The sequence below is a fragment of the Callithrix jacchus genome, chromosome X (assembly GCF_049354715.1).
Source record: "Callithrix jacchus isolate 240 chromosome X, calJac240_pri, whole genome shotgun sequence".
Taxonomy (NCBI): Eukaryota; Metazoa; Chordata; class Mammalia; order Primates; family Cebidae; genus Callithrix; species Callithrix jacchus.
In genome coordinates this window covers 75,613,413-75,624,041 of record NC_133524.1, presented here as the reverse complement: position 1 = coordinate 75,624,041, position 10,629 = coordinate 75,613,413, and the positions used below count along the sequence as shown (strand labels likewise).

Here is a 10,629-nt window from a genome sequence, read left to right as displayed (position 1 = left end):
CCGAGGTTTGGAGCTCTGGGAAGAAAGAGTTGCCTATTACAGACTCAAGAAGGAAGCCAGATTGGAGATTCCTGGGCAGAAAAGCACCATCAGTCTTAACGCCGCTGTTTTGGCCAGCACAGTGGGTTGCTCATATTTCGGCCCTGGGAATTAACAACTTGGACGTCCACTCAAGGACCTAATTTGAATGTTGGTAATTACAAATACGACAGGTGGATAAATTTACAATGATGGGAAGAAACCAGCGTAAAAAGGCTGAGAATACTCAAAATCAGAATGCCTCTCCCTCTAAAGAGGATCACAGTTCCTCATCAACAAGGGAACAAGACTTGATCAAGAACCAGCGCATCCCATTAACAGAATCAGGCTTCCAAAGATGGATAATAAGAAACTTCTGTGAGTTAAAAGAACATGTTGCAGCCCAATGTAAAGAAACTAAGAACTTTGAAAAAAGGTTTGACGAAATCCTAATGAGAATAGACAACTTAGAGAGGAATATAAGTGAATTAACGGAACTGAAGAATACAATGCAGGAACTCCAAGAAGTATGCACAAGTTTAAACAGTCGAATTGTTCAAGCAGAAGAAAGGATATCAGAGGTAGAAGTCCAACTTAATGAAATAAAACAAGAAGACAAGATTAGATTAAAAAGGATAAAAAGGAATGAGCAAAGTCTCCAAGAAATGTGGGACTATGTGAAAAGACCAAATTTACATTTGATAGGTGTACCTGAATGTGATGGAGAGAATGAATCCAAGCAGGAAAATATTCTTCAGGATATTATTCAGGAAAATTTTCCTAAACTAGCAAAGCAGGACAATATTCAACCCCAGGTAATACAGAGAACACCACAAAGATATTCCTCAAGAAGAGCAACTCCAAGGCACATAATCGTTAGATTCACCAGGGTTGAAACGAAGGAGAAAATACTAAGGGCAGCCAGAGAGAAAGGTCAGGTTAATTACAAAGGGAAGCCTATCAGACTTACAGCAGATCTCTCAGCAGAAACTCTACAAGCCAGAAGAGAGTGGGGGCCAATATTCAACATCCTTAAAGAACAGAACTTTCAACCCAGAACTTCATATCCAGCCAAACTAAGCTTCACAACTGAAGGAAAAATAAAATCTTTTATGAACAAGCAAGTACTCAGAGATTTTATTACCACCAGGCCTGCTTTACAAGAGCTTCTCAAAAAAGCATTACACATAGAAAGAAACAACCAGTATTACCCTTTCTAAAAATATACCAAAAAGTAAAGAGCATCAACATAAAGAAGAATTTACATCAACGAATGGATAAAACAGCCAGTTATCATCAAATGGCAGTAATCCTAAATTTAAATCGACTAAATCCCCTAATCAAAAGATACAGCCAAAACCCAACAGCATGTTACATCCAGACCCATTTCACTTGCGAGGATACACAAAGACTCAAAACAAAGGGATGGAGAAAGATTTACCAACCAAATGGAGAGCAAAAATAAATGAATAAATAAAAAGCAGGAGTTGCAATTCACGTATCTGATAAAATAGATCTTAAAGCAACAAAGATATAGTGGTAAAAGGATCTATGCAACAAGAAGAGCTAATGATCCTAACACCCAGATACATAAGACCTATAAAGAGACTTAGACTCAACGAGACAGAAAATTAATAAGGATATCAAGGACTCGAACTCAGATCCAGAACAAGTAAACTTAATAAATATTTATAGAGCTCTCCATTTTAAATACACAAAATATACATTCTTGTCAATACCACATCACACCTACTCATAGGTTTAAATGAAACATTGATTGGCCATTATTGATACCCATTTTTTTTTAGAATAAAGCAACATTTCCCTTCTCTCTCCCTCTTTTTCTTCCTCTTTCTTCCTCTCCTTCACTCCTTTTTTTTCTTCCCTTCTCTCAAAAAAAGAAAAAAAAGAAATCAACTTGTAGACCTCTAAATCCAGGTCGGCAATGTCTCTCTCATTGCTCGATTTCCTTCCTTCCCTTCTCTCCCTCCCTCCCTCCCTCCCTCCCTTCCTCTTTTCCTCCCATCCTGCCTTCCTCCCTTCCTCCCTAAAAAAAAAAAAACACAAAAAATAAATAAAATAAAATCTTAACCCTGTGAGAGGTATAAAAAATAAAAATAAAATCTTTTTCTCTCTAACACTTGAAATTTCAAGATACTTATAAAAAGAAAGCATTTACCTTCCATCCCAGGCTGCCTGAACCACAAGATAAATGCATTTCTGTAACAGAGTCTGAGAAACTTACATAGGTGTTATGCTCACAAAATTTATCACTAACTGACATAAATGGTCTACTGAAAGCTCAAGCAGTGGAAAAAGTTTATCTGGTATAACCAGTAAGTTCCACTGAAGTAAGAAGTTATTGATAAATAAATGTATGTGTATATCCATATTCATATTTTTAAACTAAAAAACATATTTCTATGACTTTTCATATGACATAGTGGTTAATAAATCATCATTTGTTTTCTTCAATTAAACTGTACTATATATGCTACCAAGTTGATAATATAGATTTGGGGGGGTAATTAGTAGACCAGACCAAATATTAACACTGACAACATGCCCATCAATTTGGTGACAGTTGACAAGACAGACAGGGGTAGAGGGTTGTGGGTGTGTGTGTGTGTGTGTGTGTGTGAGAGAGAGAGAGAGAGAGAGAGAGACAGAACCATCCCATCACCTCCAAAATTCCCTCATGCTATGCCTTTACTTTATAATCAATGCTTCCCTATACCCCCAAACCCTGGCATCCACTGTTTTCCTCTCTGTAGCTTTGTTTTTTTAGCTATTCATATAAATGGAATGATTATTCATATAAATTGATAAATGAAATGATACATACCCTTATGTATCTGGTCTCTTTCACTTAGCAAAATGCATTTTAAGATTCATCTATGTAATTGCAAGAATCAACAAGTGTATTCCATGGTATAAATATACAACAATCTATTTATCTTTTTCACCAGTTGAAAGAACTGGGTTGTTTCCAATTTTTGGTGACTAATGTTGAACAATGCTACTATAAACATTCATATACAGGTCTTTGTGTAAACATAGGTTTTCATTTCTCTTGGAGAGATATCTAGAAGTAGGATTGCTGAGTCATATTGGAGATATAGGTTTAATTTCATAAGAAACTGCTAGCAAACTGTTTTCCAAAGTGGCTGTATTATTTTGTATTCCTATCAGCAATGTATAAAAGTTCCAGTTGCTCTGCATACTTACCAACAATTGGTATTGCCACTTTTGTTTGTTTTTTTCAGACCTTCTAATAATAAGTGTACAGTTGTATCTCACTTTAACTTTACTTATAGATGGTGTTTAGGATCACAGCAAAACTGAGCAGAAAGTACAGAGATTTCCCAAATACTTCCTACAACCATATACATATAACCTCCTTCGTTAGCAACATCACACACCAGAGTGGTACATTTGTTATAATTGTCATTTTGGTTTTAATTTTCATCTGCCAAATCATTTCCTTTATTTGCTGTTTTCATATCCTCTAGGTGAGGTGTCTATTCACATCTTTTGCCCATTTTGTTGTTTGATTGCTTCCTTGTTAAATTTGGAGGGCTTTAAAAGTTTATTATGGATACAAGTCTTTGTCAAAAATGTGATTTGCAGCTGGGCACAGTGGCACATACCTGTAGTCCCAGCTATTCAGAAGGCTGAGGTAAGAGGATGGCTTGAGGTCAGGAGTTCAAGTCCAGCCTGGAGAACACAGACTGTATCTCTTAAACAAAAATTTGATTCAAAATATCGTCTCCAAGTCCAGGCGCGGTAGCTCACGCCTGTAATCCCAGCACTTTGGGAGGCCGAGGTGGGCAGATCACTTGAGGTCAGGGGTTTGAGACCAGCCTGGCCAACATGGTGAAACCCTGTCTCTACTAAAAATACAAAAATTAGCTGGGCATGGTGGCATGCACTTGTAGTCCCAGCTACTCGGGAGGCTAAGGCAGAAGAATTGCTTGAACCCAGGACGCAAAGGTTGCAGTAAGCCGAGATCGCACCACTGCACTCCAGAGCCTGGGTGACAGAGTGAGACTCTGTCTAAAATAAATAAATAAATATTTTCTCCTAGTTTATGGCTTGTCTTTTCATTTTCCTTCATATAGCAACAGTCTTCATTTCAATAAAGGAAGGAAGGGAGGGGGAGAGAGAGAAAGAGAGAAGGAAAGAAGGAAGGAAGGAAGGAAAGAAGGAAGGAAGGAGGGAGGGAGGGAGGCAGGGAAGGAAGGAAGGAAGGAAGGAAGGAAGGAAGGAAGGAAGGAAGGAAGGAAGGAGGGAAGGGGGAAAAGGGGGAAAAGAGGGAAAGGGAAAAGGAAAGGAAGGAAACCAGAATCTTAACAGTGGCTAATCCCTGGATGGTGGAATTCACAGTGATTTCTACTTTCTTCATTTAGTCAGCACATAATTATAGAAGTCCTATTTTGTTTCAGGTACTAATCTAGGTACTGGTGATACAGCAGTGAAGAGGGTCACTGTCTCTTTTTTCATGGGGCTCACATTCTTGTGAGGGAGATGGACAATAAGCAAACAAAGAAATACATAAAATCAAGTAGTGAGCTGGGCTTGGTGGCTCACATATGTAATCCCAAAATTTTGGGAGGCTGAGGCAGGAGGATGACTTGCAATCAGAAGTTCAAGACCAGCCTAGCCAGCATGATGACACAACACAAAAATTAGCCGCGTGTGGTGGTGTGCACCTGTAATCCCAGCTACTTGGGAGACTGGGGCAGGAGAATCTCTTGAACCAGGGAGGTGAAGTTGCAGTGAGCTGAGATTGCGCTACTGCATTTCAGCCTGGATGACAGAGACTCTGTCTCAAAAAAAACAATTGCAAAAGTCAAGTAGTGATAAACGCTGTAAGAAAACTAAATCTCAGAAAGGAGAGATATCTAAATATTGACTGGGGCTGGGGGAGGTGGCTCATGCCAATAATCCCAGCACTTTGGGAGGCTGAGGTGGGCAGATCACTTGAGGTCAGGAGTTTGAGACCAGCCTGGCCAAAATGGCAAAACCCTGCCTCTACTAAAAATACAAAAATTAGATGAGCATGGTGGTAGGCACCTGTAATCCCAGCTACTTGGGAGGCTGAGGCAGAAGTATCGTTTGAACTTGGGAGACAGAGGCTGCAGTGAGCTGAGACTGCCCCACTACCTGAGCAACAGAACAAGACTCCGTCTCAAAAAGTAAATGAATAAATAAATATTGACTGGATTTTGTTTTTACCTTGACCATTTGTCAATGTTCTAATCAGAAAAAAAAGAATTTTTATTTTGGAAAAGTAAATGTGTTTCAAGGATGCCTTTGCAGGATGTATGCATCAGATCCCCATTAAGATCTCTGAATGACAAAAATGTAAAGGGTATACTTCAGTTATTTGGAAATTCCCTTCTGCAAAATACCTCATTCTTCAGTGATACTCAATAAAAGATACTATAGATTTGTACAGATTACAAAAGACTATGAGCCACACTGGAAATTCAGTTTCTTGAGATACCCAGAGGCTCACCTAAAACTGCTCTACTTAATATAGAAGAATCTAATAAACCCCAAAAGAGTTGTTGTTTCAATTCTGAAACTGTAGATTTGTCACTCTAGAGAAATGTATTGAGATCACTTTATGGAGATGAGAAAAAGAAGCCTTATTACTTTCTGCAAATGCATATAATGAGCCAAGTCTTTCCTTAGTTCTCTGAGAGCGTAGTTTTGAGACAAAAGAGTCTGGAGATAAAGGCAAAAAGGGACCTAGAGTTGAAACCACAGAAACACTTACTTATTTATTTATTTATTTAGACACAGAGACTCACACTGTTGCCCAGGCTGGAGTGTAATGGCGTGATCTCAGCTCGCTGCAACCTCCACTTCCCAGGTTCAAGCAGTCACAGAAACACTTTATAAGCAGAATACTGCAGAAGTCCAAAGAAATAAATTTCTAAGTGTACCCTCCATTGATAAATAATAAAAATGTATATGCAAGTTTGAAAGCCTGGACATACAGACCCTCCCCTCTCCATCAGGAGGATAAGGGCATGGGTACTGACAATGGCTTTTTGCTGAGCAGTTTTTACTCTGTGCTAGTCTCCCTTACTGGATGAACAAACTGCATTCGGAAACTGTGGAGCAGAGTCAGTGGTATACCTAATGACTCCAAAGGACAAGTGACTTCCACAGAGAAGAAGCCTATAACCCTGGCTTCATTAGCACCATTTAATCAGGAAAACCAAAAAGGTACCAGGTAGGTTTATACCACCAACCCTATACACACTAGCATTTGACTCATGTTGGTGAAGACTATAAAACTCTTCATATGTGGTGTATGTTAGTAAACCATCTTGGTGGTTATACAAAGTCATCTTTCCTCTTAGGAAAGAATATAATCAATCTTTCCAATACTTTCTTAAAGCAGTTGGCATATTGGGAGAAAATCTATAATTTTTATAACTGAAATATTTACATGGTATGATTACAAAGTAGTATACTGATGTATTTTTCAGAATACTTAGACTTTTCATAACATTCTTGTTTTTCATATATTTTTTCTTTTCACCCCAAGGTCAAAGAACAATTTTCAGCATGAAGGAAGCAAACATTCTATAAATATAGTCTAGATCTACATCCCTACCCATACCCAACCCTTCAATTCCTTTCATGTCCTGTTTTACAGACTTAGGCTGGCCAGGCTCAGTGGCTCATTCCTATAATTCCAACACTCTGGGAAGCCAAGGTCAGGAGTCCAGGAGTTCAGTTCCCCTGAGGTCAGGAGTTCGAGACTGGCCTGGTCAACATGGTGAGACCCCATCTCCACCCAAAATACAAAAATTAGCCAGGTGTGGTGGTGCATGCCTGTAGTCCCAGCTACTCAGGGAGCTGAGGCAGGAAAATCACTTGAACCCGGGAGGTGGAGGTTGCACTGAGCCAAGATCATGCCACTGCACTCCAGCCTAGGAAACAGAGCAAGACTCCATCTTGAAAGAAAAAAAAAAGACTTAGGCCAATAAAGGTGAAAATCTGGTAACACTCTCTCTTGTTCAAAGCTTAATCACTGTCAGGAGGGACAAGGATGAAAAACTATGTATTGAAAATGCGTAGGAGATCAGCTTCAGAAAAGGAGTCTTTAAGAAAGGAAACAGTAATTTAAAATTGTCACGGACAACTGTTTAGCCAAATATTTTATACAGATAAAAAAGAATGAATTCACAGAAGGCCCTTGAGAATTTTCAACTGGCAGGTTTCAAGTGATTTGTAATCATAAGCAAGCAGAATCCCAAATATTGATGGCTATGGAAAATATACTGAATTGTTAGGAATAAAAGAAATTGTGTGCTAATTCAAATGCACACTTGTTCAACAGAAATCAAGACAAGTAACTATCAGCAACAATATTTATGGAATTTAAATATTCACTATTTCTATAAATTCATCATAAATTGCAGGAAGTTTCCCTTTCCATAATCCATTCCTCAGTTCTGTGGTTGTGTGTTTTCTTAGTTAGAAATCACTAAGATGAACTTCATCATCTCACAAAACTAACACCACAAAAATAGGTTGAAATCTTTAGAAACCTGGTTCTGGCAGAATTTTAAAAGTGCTTTACTTAAAAGGGAATTATTTCCCCCCCATTTTAGAGAGGCAATTTTCGCAGAGTAGATATTCCCTTCAGTTAGTTTGATTAAAAGGGGATTCATCTTTTTAATTCTGAAAAAAATTATAGGGAGTTAAGCTATAATCAAACTCTAAATTTTGCTTTAGTATATTCTGTTGTATCTGTGAAATAAATTACTAAAACACCTCGACTATCTGCACTTTTTCTTTTGATGAAGGCTGTACACACGTACATGTGTGTGCACACATACACACAAAAACATAAACCTAAAGAAGACATAAGCTGAACTTACTAACATCCTCTGTCTAAAAACTAATTCTATCTAATGTTTTATCATTGACAACACCTTCTTTTGAAATCGGTATAAATATGAATGAAGGAAATTAAATGTGGACATATCAGCCCAAAAAAGGTAAAAAAACAGAAAGAAAGAAAAAAAAGAAAAGGGTAAAGAGATTAAACTAGAAATAACCATACTTTGGCATCACTGAAACAAATTATATCTGGCCAGACATTTTTAAATTGTTACCTGAACATGTACACACAACAGTCAATTTGACAAACGTGGCTATATTAATCTGAAAAGCTTCATATCATAATTATGAGTCAGGTTCCTAAAGAGTGGAAAGAGCATGGGCAGTATTAAAAGACAAATGGAGAACCAAAACTGCCAATTTATAATAACAAAGGGAAAAAATTGTGCATGGAAGAAGGAAAGCTGGTTTGCCTAGTCACAATCTAGGGTGCAAATGGAACTATAAAAGAAAATAACAATAACATATCTTTACATTCATATAGAATATTTGTTTACCAATAAATCTTTCATAAATTATGTCATCTGAGGCAGCAGATACATTTATTAGATCATTCGTTCATTCAATATACATTGAAAAGAATACCTTTGGTATCAGAAAGACTTGAATTTGAATCCAAATTCTGTTGCTTACTAGTTAGTTGTATACCTTCAGCAAATTGTTTGGTCTCTTCTGATGCTCAGTTTCCTTATCTGAAAAATACAGATAACTCTTATTCATGAGACTGTTGAGCAGTGTATATGAGATAACATGTGTAAAAATGCCTGGACATAATTCCATTTTCACCTTACTAATATGGCTAAGTATATGTATCTTTAACTAGTCTCCATTGGGAATTAAAAGGTGAATGAATATGACACAGGCTTTAAGTAGTTCAGGGATGCAAGGTATGCTGGTAGCCTAAAGGATGAAGGAAGGGAATTCAGGGAAGGCTTCACAGAAGAGATGCTTTAATTGTGTTTTTTTCACCCTTTCCAATGTAAGAAATAAATGTCAAATGGAGAAAAACAGAAAATATAGACAAGCAAATATAAAAAATATATTAAAAATATTTAAAAAACAAAAAATATAAAAAACAAAAATCAATTGGTTTATCACTGAGAAATAATAAAGGCTAACATGTTGAGGGGTGTGTGTGTGTGTGTGTAAATCTAGGAGGGTATAATATGTGTGTATACATATAAACACACATTTTTTTGAGACAGGGTCTCACTCTGTTGCCCAGGCTGGAGTGCAATGGCACAGTAACAGCTCACTGCAGCCTCAACCTCCTAGGTTCAAGCAATCCTCCCACCTCAGCCTCCTGGGCATGTACCACATGCCCAGCTAATGTTTTATTTTTTGTAGACATGAGGTTTCCCTATATTGCCCAGGCTGCTTAAACTGCCGGCCTCAAGCAACACTCCTGCCTGCTCCTCCCAAAGTGTTGGGATTATAAGCATGAGCTACCACACCTAACAACATATACATTTTTAACAAAAATGATATAATATTCTGTTTTATAGCATGTTTCTTTTCATTTAACACTATATTATAAACGTTTTTCTATGACAGTAAATATTAATATATATCAATAGCTAATACTTTTGGCTGAGCATGGTGACTCACACCTGTAACCCCAGCACTTTAAGAAGCCAAGGCAGGAGGGCTCCTTGAGGCCAGGAGTTCAAGATCAGCCTGAGCAACATATTAAGACCCTGTCTCTACAAAAAATTTAAAAACTAAAAAATAAATAAAAGAAAAATAATAGCTAATATTTTTATTTTTATTTTTTTGAGAGAATCTGGCTCTGTTGCCCAGGCTAGAGTGCAGTAGCATGATCTTAGCTCACCACAGCCTCCACCTCCTGGGTTTACATGATTCTTCTGCCTCAATCTCCCAAGTACCTAGGATTACAGGTGCCCACCACCACACCTGGCTAATTTATGTATATATATATATACATACACACATAATATATATAGACAGAGTTTGGCCACGTTGGCCAGGCTAGTGTCAAACTCCTGATCTCAAGTGATCCATCCACCTCGGCCTCCCAAAGTGCTTGGATTACAGGCATGAGCCATTGTGCCCAGACTAGCTAACAGTTTTAAGTAATCAAATGTTGAAAACAACCTCATGGGATAGATACAATTACTATGCTTGTTTTATAGATGACGAAATTGAGATACAGAGAGGTTAAGGAACTTTCCCAATGTCACATAGTTAGTAAGTGACAGATTTGAAATTTGATCCCAGTAAGCCTGGTCCAGAGTCTGTGCTTTCAACCACTAATATATATGCCATAATTTTTAAAGGCTGATGAGAAGTCCACTATATGAATGTATCATAATTTAACCCATCCACTATTGTTAGGTAAACTGGGTCTTGAAGACTGAGTAGGAGTTTTCCACAAGAATGGAAATAAATTTCACACAAAGGATCCATGAATAAAGTTACAGAGTTATCAAACAGCATGGCATATTTAAGGACTACCGCTGGTATGGCTGAGGCATACAGCATGAATGGTAACAACAAGAAGGTTATAAAGGTAAGTGAGGTCAGATCATGAAGGACAAATTTGATAAGGGCAAGCCTGGAGTTAGGAAGACCAGTTAAAATGTTATTACCCAACAATGGAGCACTATTCAGCCATAAAAAGAAATGAAATTCTCACACATACTACAACATGGACAAAACTTT

General features: G+C 37.6%; 1 protein-coding gene across 7 annotated transcripts in view; it reads right to left on the bottom strand.

The window, feature by feature from the left end:
• The window catches only part of ATP7A (ATPase copper transporting alpha), a 175,315-nt gene that overhangs the window by 152,105 nt on the left and 12,581 nt on the right, over positions 1-10,629 (bottom strand). For 3 of the 7 annotated variants that reach the window (XM_035287618.3, XM_078363607.1, XM_078363610.1), the window contains exon 2: positions 8,533-8,639. The exons of 2 other annotated variants lie outside the window; for them this stretch is intronic. The gene's annotated coding sequence lies outside the window, so the exon portion shown is untranslated. Of the gene's footprint in view, positions 1-5,837; positions 5,937-8,532; positions 8,640-10,629 lie in introns of all 7 variants that reach the window. 2 more of the 7 variants (XM_078363608.1, XM_078363611.1) reach the window with 1 other exon arrangement.